The following is a 12,006-nucleotide window of genomic DNA, read 5'->3' on the forward strand; positions in this document are numbered from 1 at the left end:
TTCTAACCAGCAGGCCTGCACCTGCAAGGGTTGCACGGCCTCAGTATGGTCAAATACTTGTCACAGCAAAAGAGATCTTTACTTACCAACACCTTTACTTGATCAGTACCAGTGAAACTCTTATCGCACCATGGGCATCCCTGACAGCCAGCACAACAGAACGTAGCAGAGAAGAAATGGAACACCTGCTGGATTTTTACCATGAGGACGAGCCTGCCAAGAGAAGAAAAAAAAAAAAATCCCCTACATTTCTACTGAAAGCCGTACTTTTGTGCTTTATTTTGGAAAGAGGTTGCTTACTGGCTTATCTCCGTCTTGCACAATCCTAACGATTGCCTACCTCAATCTTACCACCCCTATTTACAGGTACTGCATATGACATTCTGGGAGTGAGCCTGGCCTTGGACAGACATTGGCTGTGTTACAGTACAAATGAACAACCAAAAAAATCAGAACAACTGCAGGCACTGAAAGTTTTGACTGTAAGGTTTTTCCCCTTTATTCAGTCAATGGATTCATTTTTTAATAACCTCGGAGAGGGAAGGATATTCGAGGCTTGCTTGACTGCAGTGACTGCCTTTCCTGCAATGTATTCTGAATTATCCCTGGAAAAAACTTGGCCAACTCAAACATACCCATTTACGTTTAAAAATGGGATGTGGGATTTGGAAAAACAACACGGGGTGAAGGAATATCTCTTTAAACTTTTAAGTAAATCACTTACTAACCTGTCTTCCTATAATGCTAGTGATACAGTTAGTGATTAGAATAAACTTCTCAGTAGAGCTTGCACTGTCCAGCTGGCTATGGTACCATCGCGTGGACATGAAAAGTACAGTAGCAAGAATACTGTGAGGGATATTGCCACGGGTAGCTCTGCAAAATTAACAGCAAAATATAACGCTGAGGAAGAGATGTCTCGGGCAATTCTGCCTGCAGAAAATTTCCTTACCCAGAGGAAGGTCTGTTAGACACCTCCAGCTGCAACAACCAATTCAAACTCTCCCTCCCTGCAGCAGTGGCAGGAGTGATTTTGTTCCCAAGATCCCATTTCTGGGGCTGTTCTCCGACGTGGTGGCATCAGATAGAGAGGATGTAGGCTGTCAGGCTGCCTTTGTATCTTTCCTGTTCAGGAGCTAGAATAAATTTAGTCTCAGTAAAAATAAAATGAAAACATCAGTTCAGAGCAGTGCTATTTGTCGGCCATGATTTGATAAAAACCTTGTAGAGCCAACATCGTTAAAAAGAGATTTGGAATTAGACATCTATTTGTTTAAATGGGAAGCTGAAATGTCCACGCCGACCTTTGCTATTTTGGCCAAGAACCAAATGTGGTATCTGTATGCTGTCAACACATGGCACCCAGGGCTCATCCTGTAACCTTGTAACCCACAAAAATGTCTGGTTTGTTGAATGTCTGCTGAACTTCCCCGAAGGTTGCTTGCCTGCAAAAGCAGAAGTACAAAGCAGGTGGGATTCTCAGCAATTTCCCCACCCCTGGGTTCTCGCCAGGTCAGGACACCATCTTGCTGAAACATAGTTTATCACACAGTAGAAATTTTACTAAGCTGTGGCAAACCCAGCACGTTTATATGCAGTATCCAAACCTACAGGACTACTGTAAATACCTGCATCGAGTGACAAATAAAAATCATAAGGGCAGGTGGCTCGGTATTCACAAGTTATTAAATGTCTTTCTTCACCGGATTTGTAACTTCATTTTCTATCTCCTTATTTCTACACAGCCTTCCCTTCCTCCAGAATTACTTGGTTCTCCTGATTCCCAGTTTGAGTACCGAGTGCCTCACTATTTAGATCCTTGCATGAACCTCCTTTCTGCATATCATTCATCGGGGGGAACGGTCTTATGTCTGGCTGCTCTTTGATACATGGTGCAGCTCTCTGCAGATTTCCTTGGAGAAGCAAGCAGCTCGGCACGTGAGAACACTTGGCTTTTGAAGTTTCAAACTTGCCTTCGGAGCCATCAGTTTTGAGTGTTCTTCACCAGCAGCGATATCATATGGGAATAAAAGAAGCGGGAACTATATCCAATTATTTTCATCGCAGCATAGCAGGGTGACAGCTTCTAGACACTTGCAAAAGAATATATGGCTAAAGCAGTGGATAGAAATGCACAGCTAGCTCATTGATTCACTTTAATGTCAGATCAACAGAGTGCTCTTATCCCCAAACCGGGAGTTTACAAAGTATTTCAAACTTTTCATTGAGACAACTTAGAGTCAGGATTAAAGACTTCTGAAGAACAAAACCCTAGGAATAACCTTGTTTCAGAAAAACCTCAGACCAGGCATTATGGAGCACCATTATTAATAGGTGCTCATACAGTGAGTTTAATTAGAGCTCTTAAAGAGATACAAAGTGGAAGCTGTCCCGCGCAGGATCTTTTTCTTCTGAATTAGGAGTGATTTATCCCTCGCCTGCGTAACCTACCATGCATCTGTACTTCTGCACAGTAAGAAGGATGGAGCAGAGCTGAAGCTCTTCATCTATTTCTTTTCACGTGTCAGCCTGCCACAGAGACTATGCAGATGAACAGTTGCTTCCCTGTTTTGGGCTAGTACCCTGAGTCAGCCCTCATTAATGACAAAAGTCCTTGGATGCCCTGTGTCCACTCTGTATATTAAGAGCAAGGTAAAAGTATCACCTGCTTGCGAGAGAGGAGGGAATTTATATAGCGGGACGCACTAGGAACAATGCCGTAGTAATAACACGGATAAGTAGGAATAGGAATAATACTGTAATTATTATTACAGAGTCTCACACCCTTCGTTCACAGTAGAAATTAGACAGCATAAGCTTCAGCAGGTATAATGCCCTGAGTTCATGTCTATGTATCAAAATAAAGACCTAAACAAGCAGATCCCAGCAAGTTTCCAGTGGGCGTTAATGAGAGTCAGATATTCTTTAATTTATTTTTCTGTCCTGGGCCAGACAGCTGACAAACTAGGAACAAAGTGGAATTTTGTACCAGCTTCCCCTCCCTCAAACTTTAAATGACTGCATATTAGTCTGGACCTAAGCTTATAAACCAAAAACTATTCCTGTTTCTTATGAAAACCAGACTTCGCAGAAGGGCTGAGTCTGTACTTTGGAGTTTGCAAGACCGAGCACGCTATCTTTACAGAAGCTGTAAGAGAGTGAGACAGTTCCGAAGCAGACCAAACCAAAAAAACCCAAACAACCTGCTTAACTCGGAGGGAGTTCTGAGATTCAGACAAAGCTCACAATTCACACAGGATGCCTCGCTCGGGGTACTGACTATTAAGAACACACGTACCGAGTTTCTCCTCCTCTTTTGAAAATTTGGTGACTGAGCTTCCCGTCACCTGAGCTAAAAGAGGTCTGAGCTTTAAACGCAAAAGATTCAGAAAGAAGATAACATCAAGATGCTATTCTTACCGTCCCCAGTCAGCTGTTCTGCTTTACTTACGTTGTAAAAGTTTGACTATAAAGTCAAACAACTTCTGTCTTCACCTTCACAGAGATTTAAGGGAATTTACCTTATACATTTGTAACGTATCTGCGCATGGGTCATCCATCACTCAAGACTTTTATCCAGCCACCAGGCCACTTTTCACCCAGCTTTCTGTCTGACTTCTGCAAAGAATGCATTGCTTAGCGCAACTGGAAAACTAAGCACAGTGTAAAATCATTAAATATTTGCACCTTTATATTTGAGAGCAGCTATAATCTCATCCCAATATCAGAAGAATTAGGGAGGCTAGAGAGACAGGATTCCACGGGGGTTTTTTTCTGCTCCAGCATACACACACACACAGATAAATTAAAGTCCTTCCTGATAAAACCACAGTTTACACCTTGATATTTACTCAAGTGAATCAAACAAAAAAATACGCTGAAGCTTACATGGATGTATGGTGCCGAACCGTTCAGTGCTATATTGCTGCGTGCAAGAAGTGGTTAAATCTTGCTGTCAAATAGTAACAAAACAAAAATAAATGCCATTCATACAACAGAGATAAATTACAGTCCTTCATGATAAAACCACAGTTTACACCTTGATATTTACTCAAGTGAATCAAACAAAAAAATACGCTGAAGCTTACATGGATGTATGGTGCCGAACCGTTCAGTGCTATATTGCTGCGTGCAAGAAGTGGTTAAATCTTGCTGTCAAATAGTAACAAAACAAAAATAAATGCCATTCATACAAAGTTCAGAGCACATAATCTAACTATTGGGGTCTATAGACTAATGGGGAATTTCTGCCCTTCATTCATCTTGGAGGAACAGGAACCTTCTCGCTCTTTTCCTTTGCTTTTCTTTCATCTGTTGTAAATGAAACGTGAACGGAACGGGGTTATTTTCTGTTCAGACTGCTTCAAACACAGGCCTTTTCTTGATGCTTAAGGGCTCATAAAATACCTGATTGTATTGTCTGATTTCCAGCTTTTTACTCTAGCCGCAATAGAAGATGCAGCATGGCATCTTTTGCCAAAGTTGGATGAGTTGTTCACATCTGACAACTGATTAGTCAAGTAGAGAATTCTCGAGGATTTTCTTCACGTTGCAACAAAAAATTTGTGAAGCAAAGGCCTCCGCAAGCACGCAACAGCTGAGATTCACATACACTTGAAGTATCAGAAGCTGCAAACACATTGTGCTTCTCAATTTAAGTGCACATTGAGAAACGTTTTGCGAAGATTGAGCAGATAAGAACCCCGACAAGAATCCCACATATATTTAGTAATACAGGGTAGAGTCTGTTCGCACTGGAAGTTCTTTAATATGCACAGCAGAGCTTGTGAAGCATGGTGTAGTTACTGAGATTACTGACTGGGATTATGGGATCAGTGAAGTCCCTACACTTTTGCATGATTTTTCTTACGTTTCAGCAGGATTTTGCCTTTCTGTTTCTTAACGTCAATGATTCTAGAAAAGATTCAAAGTCGTTAGTACGGTCTTCAGGACCTGCATTTGTACAGCTGATCCAGAAGTACTTCATATGGGAAACAACAGATGCTAACTAGGCAAGTGAAAGCACAGCCAATAATGAATAAAGTGGCCTGTAAGTGACCTCTGGTGGACAACAAGAACAGTGTTAAATTTGTTTGCTTTGTATTTCTCAGGAGAGTAGTTTATCCATTTAACTAACTTACGTCCATTCAGTTAATATTATCTAATATTATACAATAATCAAAGACATTTTCCACTTGAACCAAAAGTATTTCATGCAAAAAATTGGAAACTAATGAAGCAACAGTAAAGTTTTGAATCATAAACTTTAAAAGCCTCTGTAACAAGAGGGATTCTTGACTGTTGCGTATATACCATTAACACTATACCATTAACAAAGTGAAGCTAAGGCAATCTTTCAGGTGATATAAAACTCACAAGCAATTTCAAAGGGAACAGAGTGGTCCTTTGAGGGCATGTCAGTCGTCCCCAAAACCCCCAGCATTTCCCCGGTTGGGTGAGGTGGTGGAATCTGTTGCTTCCAGCACACGCAGGCTGTTGATCGCAGCCACTGTATTCAATCATAAGAACTTATATAGCTATGTACTACAACACAGAATATCCCCAAGGACCTTACCCTATTCCCAACTAAATATTGTTAAAGAGAATTGTAAGCTTGGGAATTCATTTTGATCTCATGGCTTGAAGAGGCTTCCAGCGCTGGGTTTTGGGGCCCGTGTTTGCAGAGTGCACCTACAGTCTGAGAGACCACGAACTTTGCGCAGATCCATGTAGGACTGCAAACTCCCTTTTGGTAATTAGACTTGTTTTCCCTTCCTACCGTTTCCTAATTTCTACCTGGAGCTAAAACTCCAATAGCTTCTCGCATGGGCCTAACAATAGACACGGGAGATGGTTTGCTGTACAGAAATAACGCGCTGAAATTGTTCCCGAGGAAAACCAGCCTGTCTTGGCAACAGTTGTCCTGGCAACTAAGTCTCCTCGCAGAGGATGATGGCCACTGATCCGTGGAAACCGATCCGTGAGTCATTCTTCTCAGAGACCAGACGGGCTAGGGAATAGAGCTGCAGAGCCCCCACCGTTTGGCTTTCCCCCCTTGCTCGCATTGACGCGGAACTCCCACCAGCCAAAGAGGTTAACTGAAATTCTGCCTCTTGAACATAGATCCAGGATGTACTAATTACAAGGCATATTAACAGGCAGCATCCTTACAGACACCTCCTTTTTTTTTTTTTATTTTTTTTTTTTTTTTTTTTTTAAGCTAGTCATGTTAAGGACTGGCTTAACTCTCCACCAGGAGGGAGAATTGCACGGAAAAAAACACATAAAAATAAAAATAACCCCAGCCGTTTTTTTTTTTTTTAAGCTAGTCATGTTAAGGACTGGCTTAACTCTCCACCAGGAGAGGAGAATTGCACGGGAAAAATCACATCAGAATATAAGTCAACACAGCCGTGACAGTACTAAGCACAGCACAGATAAAAATGGCAGAGCACATTTCTGTCTAAGTAGCTTTACAGAAGACAGCTCTTTTGAAGAGCTGTGCAGCTTTTGATTTCGTATCTTATGTGGAGAGTGCCACAAGTGCTCACCCGGGCTAGCACTGCTCCAGGAAGGCTGTGCTGCGCTTGTGACCGCACAGCCCCAGACCTGAGCCGAAAAGAAGCCTGAGGTTCGTAACAAGGAGCTCAGATGGCGGTCTTTTGCCTTGGACAGTGTTCCCGTGTTCAGCTCGCCCTTATTGCCTGCTTGTCTTGATTGCTTTTTCCGCTCAAGTGGCCTTACTGCAAGTTAATATCACCTTAGGACAAAGTACATAGTATATTAATTGCCTCTTCCCCTGTACAGCATATGCCTAGCATTCATTGATTGAAATGGACAGAAACACAAAAGTAAACATGCCTCCTCTTCGGCACCATTTGCACACACACCAGGTGTAAGAGCACAACATATGAAACCTCACTTCCCAGTCAAAGCCTGCTGTTCCCTCTTTCCCTTACGCTCCCACCTCTGAGAGGCCCCAGCACAGTTTGCCTCCACACCTCCTGGAAACGCCTGCAGTCTTCCACAAGGTGAGCCTCGCTTGGTCACAGCCACGGGGCTCTCACGCCAGGACAGGGGCTGCAGGGACGGCAGCTCTCCTTCCCGAGGAGGACGAGCAGCCCTTTGGCCGCAGAGCTGGTGGTGCCCATCCCGCCCGCAGACCCGTGCTGCCTTGAAATCCTGCCGCCCGGGCAAAGCAACGAAACAGAAACCAGCCATTTCATTTTCACGGGCTTGTTGTCCCCGAGCTGCCTCTCTCAAAGGACGTGTGTGACTGGAGGCTCTGGGTGACTGAATGACGAGCAAGGGGTTGAGTGGTGAGCAGAACCTGAAGCTACCACAATTTGAAACGGATCAGTTAGAAGAAACGAGAGAAGTACCTGAGTCCATCCCAGCCCAAAAGGGCCAGCGCGAGGGTGAGCAGGGCTGCACCGGGACATGCGGGTCCAGAAAGAGCAGCATTTCCAGCAGTTTCTCAGAAACCGATCCGAAAGAAACATTCCTGTTTCAGAAAACGTGACCTTGGCAATAAAATTATTTCCTCCTGGATTATTTCTCATGGTTTATTCTACTTCTTTAATCTGAATGGTGCCAATCTGTGCACACTATTATTTACTTAGTCGTGAATATTTGGATACATGCATTGTCATATAGGAGGAATGCAAAAGACTTTATTAGATGATAACAACCATTGCATGAATTAATATTTGCAGAAGCAGCAGAGAAATGTTTTTCATCTGTTTACACTTCTCTTTCCATTACCTGCACAGTAATCTCAAACACAGTAAATGTTTCAGGAGGCTATTGGGCAGGTGGACTCCCAGAGACTTTCAAGGAGAGGAAAAAAGCACCTTAAGCAATAAATCATACACCCTGAAAATTGCAAAGTAAATACTTGGAGATACATAAAATCCCACTTCTGACCCAAACGAGTAAACAACTTGAAAAAAATGAGCTCAGACATAAAAATTATGAACCGACTACAAACCGACTGCAAACACATTAAAGGCCTATATTTGTTCAAATACATTATTCATAAGAAATAATCTGAGCTGCAGTTGTATGCAATTTATGTTGCATAAACTTAAGCAAATACTTGTAACCAAAAGCTGATTTAAAGAATTAATGAGCAATCTCGAAATAAAATTCTATCACTAAATAAATTCCTCCCTGATTTGCAAAGCCATATGCTTCCTGTAGCATATATTCCGATACTTCTATTAACAGCTGAGCCCTGTAACGTTGGGCCAGCGACAAACAGTTTAGGCCCGATCAAGCTCTTGCTAAACAGGACTGGTGTGAGGTAAGGGGGGAGAAACCATAGTTTTTGAAACGTTCTTAGAGTATTTAAGGTTCAACAGCAACACGAGCCAATCATATGTTTGTGCTAAACTGCTACATTTCTTCTCTAGGATCAATATTTTCAGAATTTTTAGTAAACAAATGAAGAGAAGGGGGAACGCACGTTTTCACCTCCACTAAAGCACTTCCACTGTCCATTGCTGCACTCCTTCGGACATCAAATTTAGCAATGAACATCTCGGGCTAAGAGGTACTGCAGTATAACGTGGTACATCTGCACAGTTTGAACTGACGTACCACACTGGCAGCGTTATGGCGCTTTTTAGTAACTATAAGCAATTGGGAAAATCAGATTCCACATGCCTTTTAGACAGCTGTCTCCAAAACTTCTTCTACGTGCTCTGCCAGAACTACGTCATTTTCAGCGAAAAATCTTTCAACAAGGAAACAGTTGGGCATTATTACCAGTCGGATGGATGTGCAAACAATAAGTGCAACCTCAAGAAAGATTTATTTATTTTTTTTTAAAATACCTGGGATTCTCCTTTCCCTCAACTCCTCCTTCCCTCCTCTGCTGGCAAAATATCTCCAACACGGGCGCAGAAAAGCATGCCCACGCACCCAGGTGCCCGAGTGACCGTGTGTGTGTCTCAGTCCACGGCTTCTCTGAACGCAGTGCTCGCTATGGAAAAACACGAAGAGTGGGCTTGATTTGCACTAACTGCACCGCGCTAACTCCATGCTCTTCCCCACTAACTCTGAACTACACATGTATATTATGCTGACGCAATATCGAAGGAACACAAGACTTATTTAATGAATAAATAATACATATTTATGCATCTTGAATAAGGCCAATGCAATCAAACAGTAGCTAGCATCGCTCCCAGTTTTGTGTGACCTTTTGCACTGAATTTAAATTGCCTGGTCTTGATAGAATTTAAGGTAGGTTTCAAGTACGTGTATTTCCATGCCAAATCCATTTCCCTGTCATTCCAGTAAACACTCCCTCACTATTTTCTGGTGTTCTTTGGGATAGTCTCTTGTTAATTATTCTGTAATTTCTCATATTATATAGAAGCCTTAGTAAACCAGATGCTTTTGAACTGCTGGAGATAATGGGGAACGTCTACAAATGAACACCTCCTCCGATTACTACCCCCCAAAATTATTACCCGAACAGAGGAAAGAACTAGTCTGGCTTCAACAGTTAGCTGACTTTTAAAATCTGAATTTAATTAAAGTATATATGCTGCTTGACCAACAGTTGAGACACTGTAAAGCTTTCCATTGACTTTTTGGACTGTGGATTAAGCACGTATCAGGGATAATGTTGAACTAAAAAAAATCAAACACCTAATATTTGCAAAGAAATTAAATACTTACAATAATTACTCCAGTACAGTAGCTCCTATCACCTGCTTTCTGTTAATATTTTACCAGTTCTGTTGTACTCACTTTGTCACACATAAACATGAATTGTACAAGTAACTTCCTATTATGTTTTCACTTACTCATCCTCTTTATTTCAAAACCACTTCTAAGGTTCTGAATGGTTTTGGAGTAGTTTCACAGCTTGGTCATGGGGCAGATGCCGTTTTGCAGATTAAGCCTGCTTAGAGAAACGCTCTGAGCTTTACTTGCTGCCTTGAGACGCATCCGTAGGCTGTTACATAGCGGACGGACAGTAATGCAGAACAAGCTGTTTCTCCCCAGTGCCTCCTCTGGATCTGACTCTTTTGAATACAAGGACAACAGAGGTGAAGTTTTGCCCTTTGTAAGTGTCATGCACAATTTCCCCACGTCATGGACTAAACCCAAAATGGACCCTCTTTTTTTCTTCTTTTTTTTTTTTTTTGTTTTAAACCCCCTCCCCACAGTTTAGTTAATTTATGGCACCAACCAAACAACTAGCTGTTGTCATTAATCTCTGATAGCATTACTACTCATTAGAAATCAAAGCTGTTGCATTTGTAGAGTATCTTTCCACAAAATCTGTCTTGGTATTTGATAAATATCAGGGAATTAATCCTAGCTGCTCTTAAAAGGTAGCTGCCAAAAATATGGAAGGTATCAAGATTTTCCAGACCCAGGATTTTGAAACACTAGATCTTTCCAAAGAGAGTGAGCCAAAGATATCTTGATATGATGACAGAAATGCAAACATGTGTTCGTTAATGTGTTCTGACAGCACCCCTTAGCTCTCAAATACCTCTCAGTCATGTCCCATCCAACGGGAGGTTTCCAGCTCCAGTGCAATAAGAATGACTTTTACTCTGTTAGTCACTTCTCCTGTATAGTCTGAATAATTTTTATGCGACGAGTAGTTTGAACATAATCTAGAATGCAAAGTGAGGTATATAGTAGAACAGGATCTTCTGGCACAGACTGTTTTCTGCTAGCAATTGCTCCGGTAGACAGGCAGTGTCTACACCGTTAAGTCTCTGGAGCCCCTTTTCGCTACAGCCCAAAGACATTTGTCATCTTTTCGATAAGTCTGGTACCCCAAAGTTTTCATTGACCTCAATGAGAGCTGTGGGTTTCCAGAAGTTTTGAAAACCCACCCACTTTTCTTTAAGAAGCCTAATTTTAACACGTTGGTTTAAATAGCATGTCTAAATACAGACATAATTCTGAAAAATGTGGAATAGCTCCCCAACAGCTTTCATACATACAAGAGAAGCCCTAAAAAACAGCCATCGTTTTCTCCCAATGTTTTCTAACATGTTTTTAGATAATCACAGGTTACATCACAGCTCTTCACACCTAACTGTGAATCGACTAGTAAATGATAGATAAATAAGGGCATGGGAGGATTTATTGTCACTATTATCACCTTGCAGTAAGAAGGAATGCTCATCTCCTTTCAGTGAGTCACTACCCAGCAGACGGTTTCTGTTTGTCTAAAAGTGCTAAGAAGGGCAGAATACAAGAAAATTAATTTTCACTGATGACAAAATGAAGGAAGAAAGTCACGTAGCTGACGAACTTCAATGTGGAATCGGAGCAGGAATCCTAAAATAGTGAATTTCTTACTGTGATACAGTACAGACATAATGGGGACATCGTTTATGCAATATAGTCCAAAATGCTACTTAAATATGATACACTGACAACATATAAAGCAACACGCGCATTTATACCAAGCGACAAATAACCCAGGGACAGGTAGATTAAAGAGTGAGGAATTACTGACAGGATCCACCTTTTCACTTACGCATTTGTCCATTGTTCTCTTTTTACCACTCTGTTTCTATTGATTTCCACTTTGAGTCATAGGATTTTATTACTTACATGCCTAAGCATTTCTCCTGCCTGTATATCATCTATTTCAGGTAATGGTTATGCTGAACTGCTATTTATTCTACAGCACTGCTCTCTGCTGACTTCCTTAGAGAAGCAAGCTGCCCAGCAGCTTGGCAATGAAGAGCTTTTCAAGTCTCAAGTCACCTTCAAAAATACCAGTTTTGAATATTTTTCCACCAGCAATCATGCCTTTTGGGAACAGGAGAATGAGGAGGACCCAGAAGCACAATACATCTAAATTACTTTCAGCACAGCATAGCTGAGCGGCAGCTTCTAGGAGCCTGCTGAGCAAGGCCACGTTATTTCCCCGAGTGACCCACGTGTGAGAGCACTGCATACAAATACATAGCTAATTTGCCAGTTTACTCTGATGTCGGTTCAGCTGAGTACTGCTAT

This window comes from Aptenodytes forsteri, unplaced genomic scaffold, assembly GCF_000699145.1.
Source record: "Aptenodytes forsteri isolate BGI_AS27 unplaced genomic scaffold, ASM69914v1 Scaffold226, whole genome shotgun sequence".
NCBI classification, from domain to species: Eukaryota; Metazoa; Chordata; class Aves; order Sphenisciformes; family Spheniscidae; genus Aptenodytes; species Aptenodytes forsteri.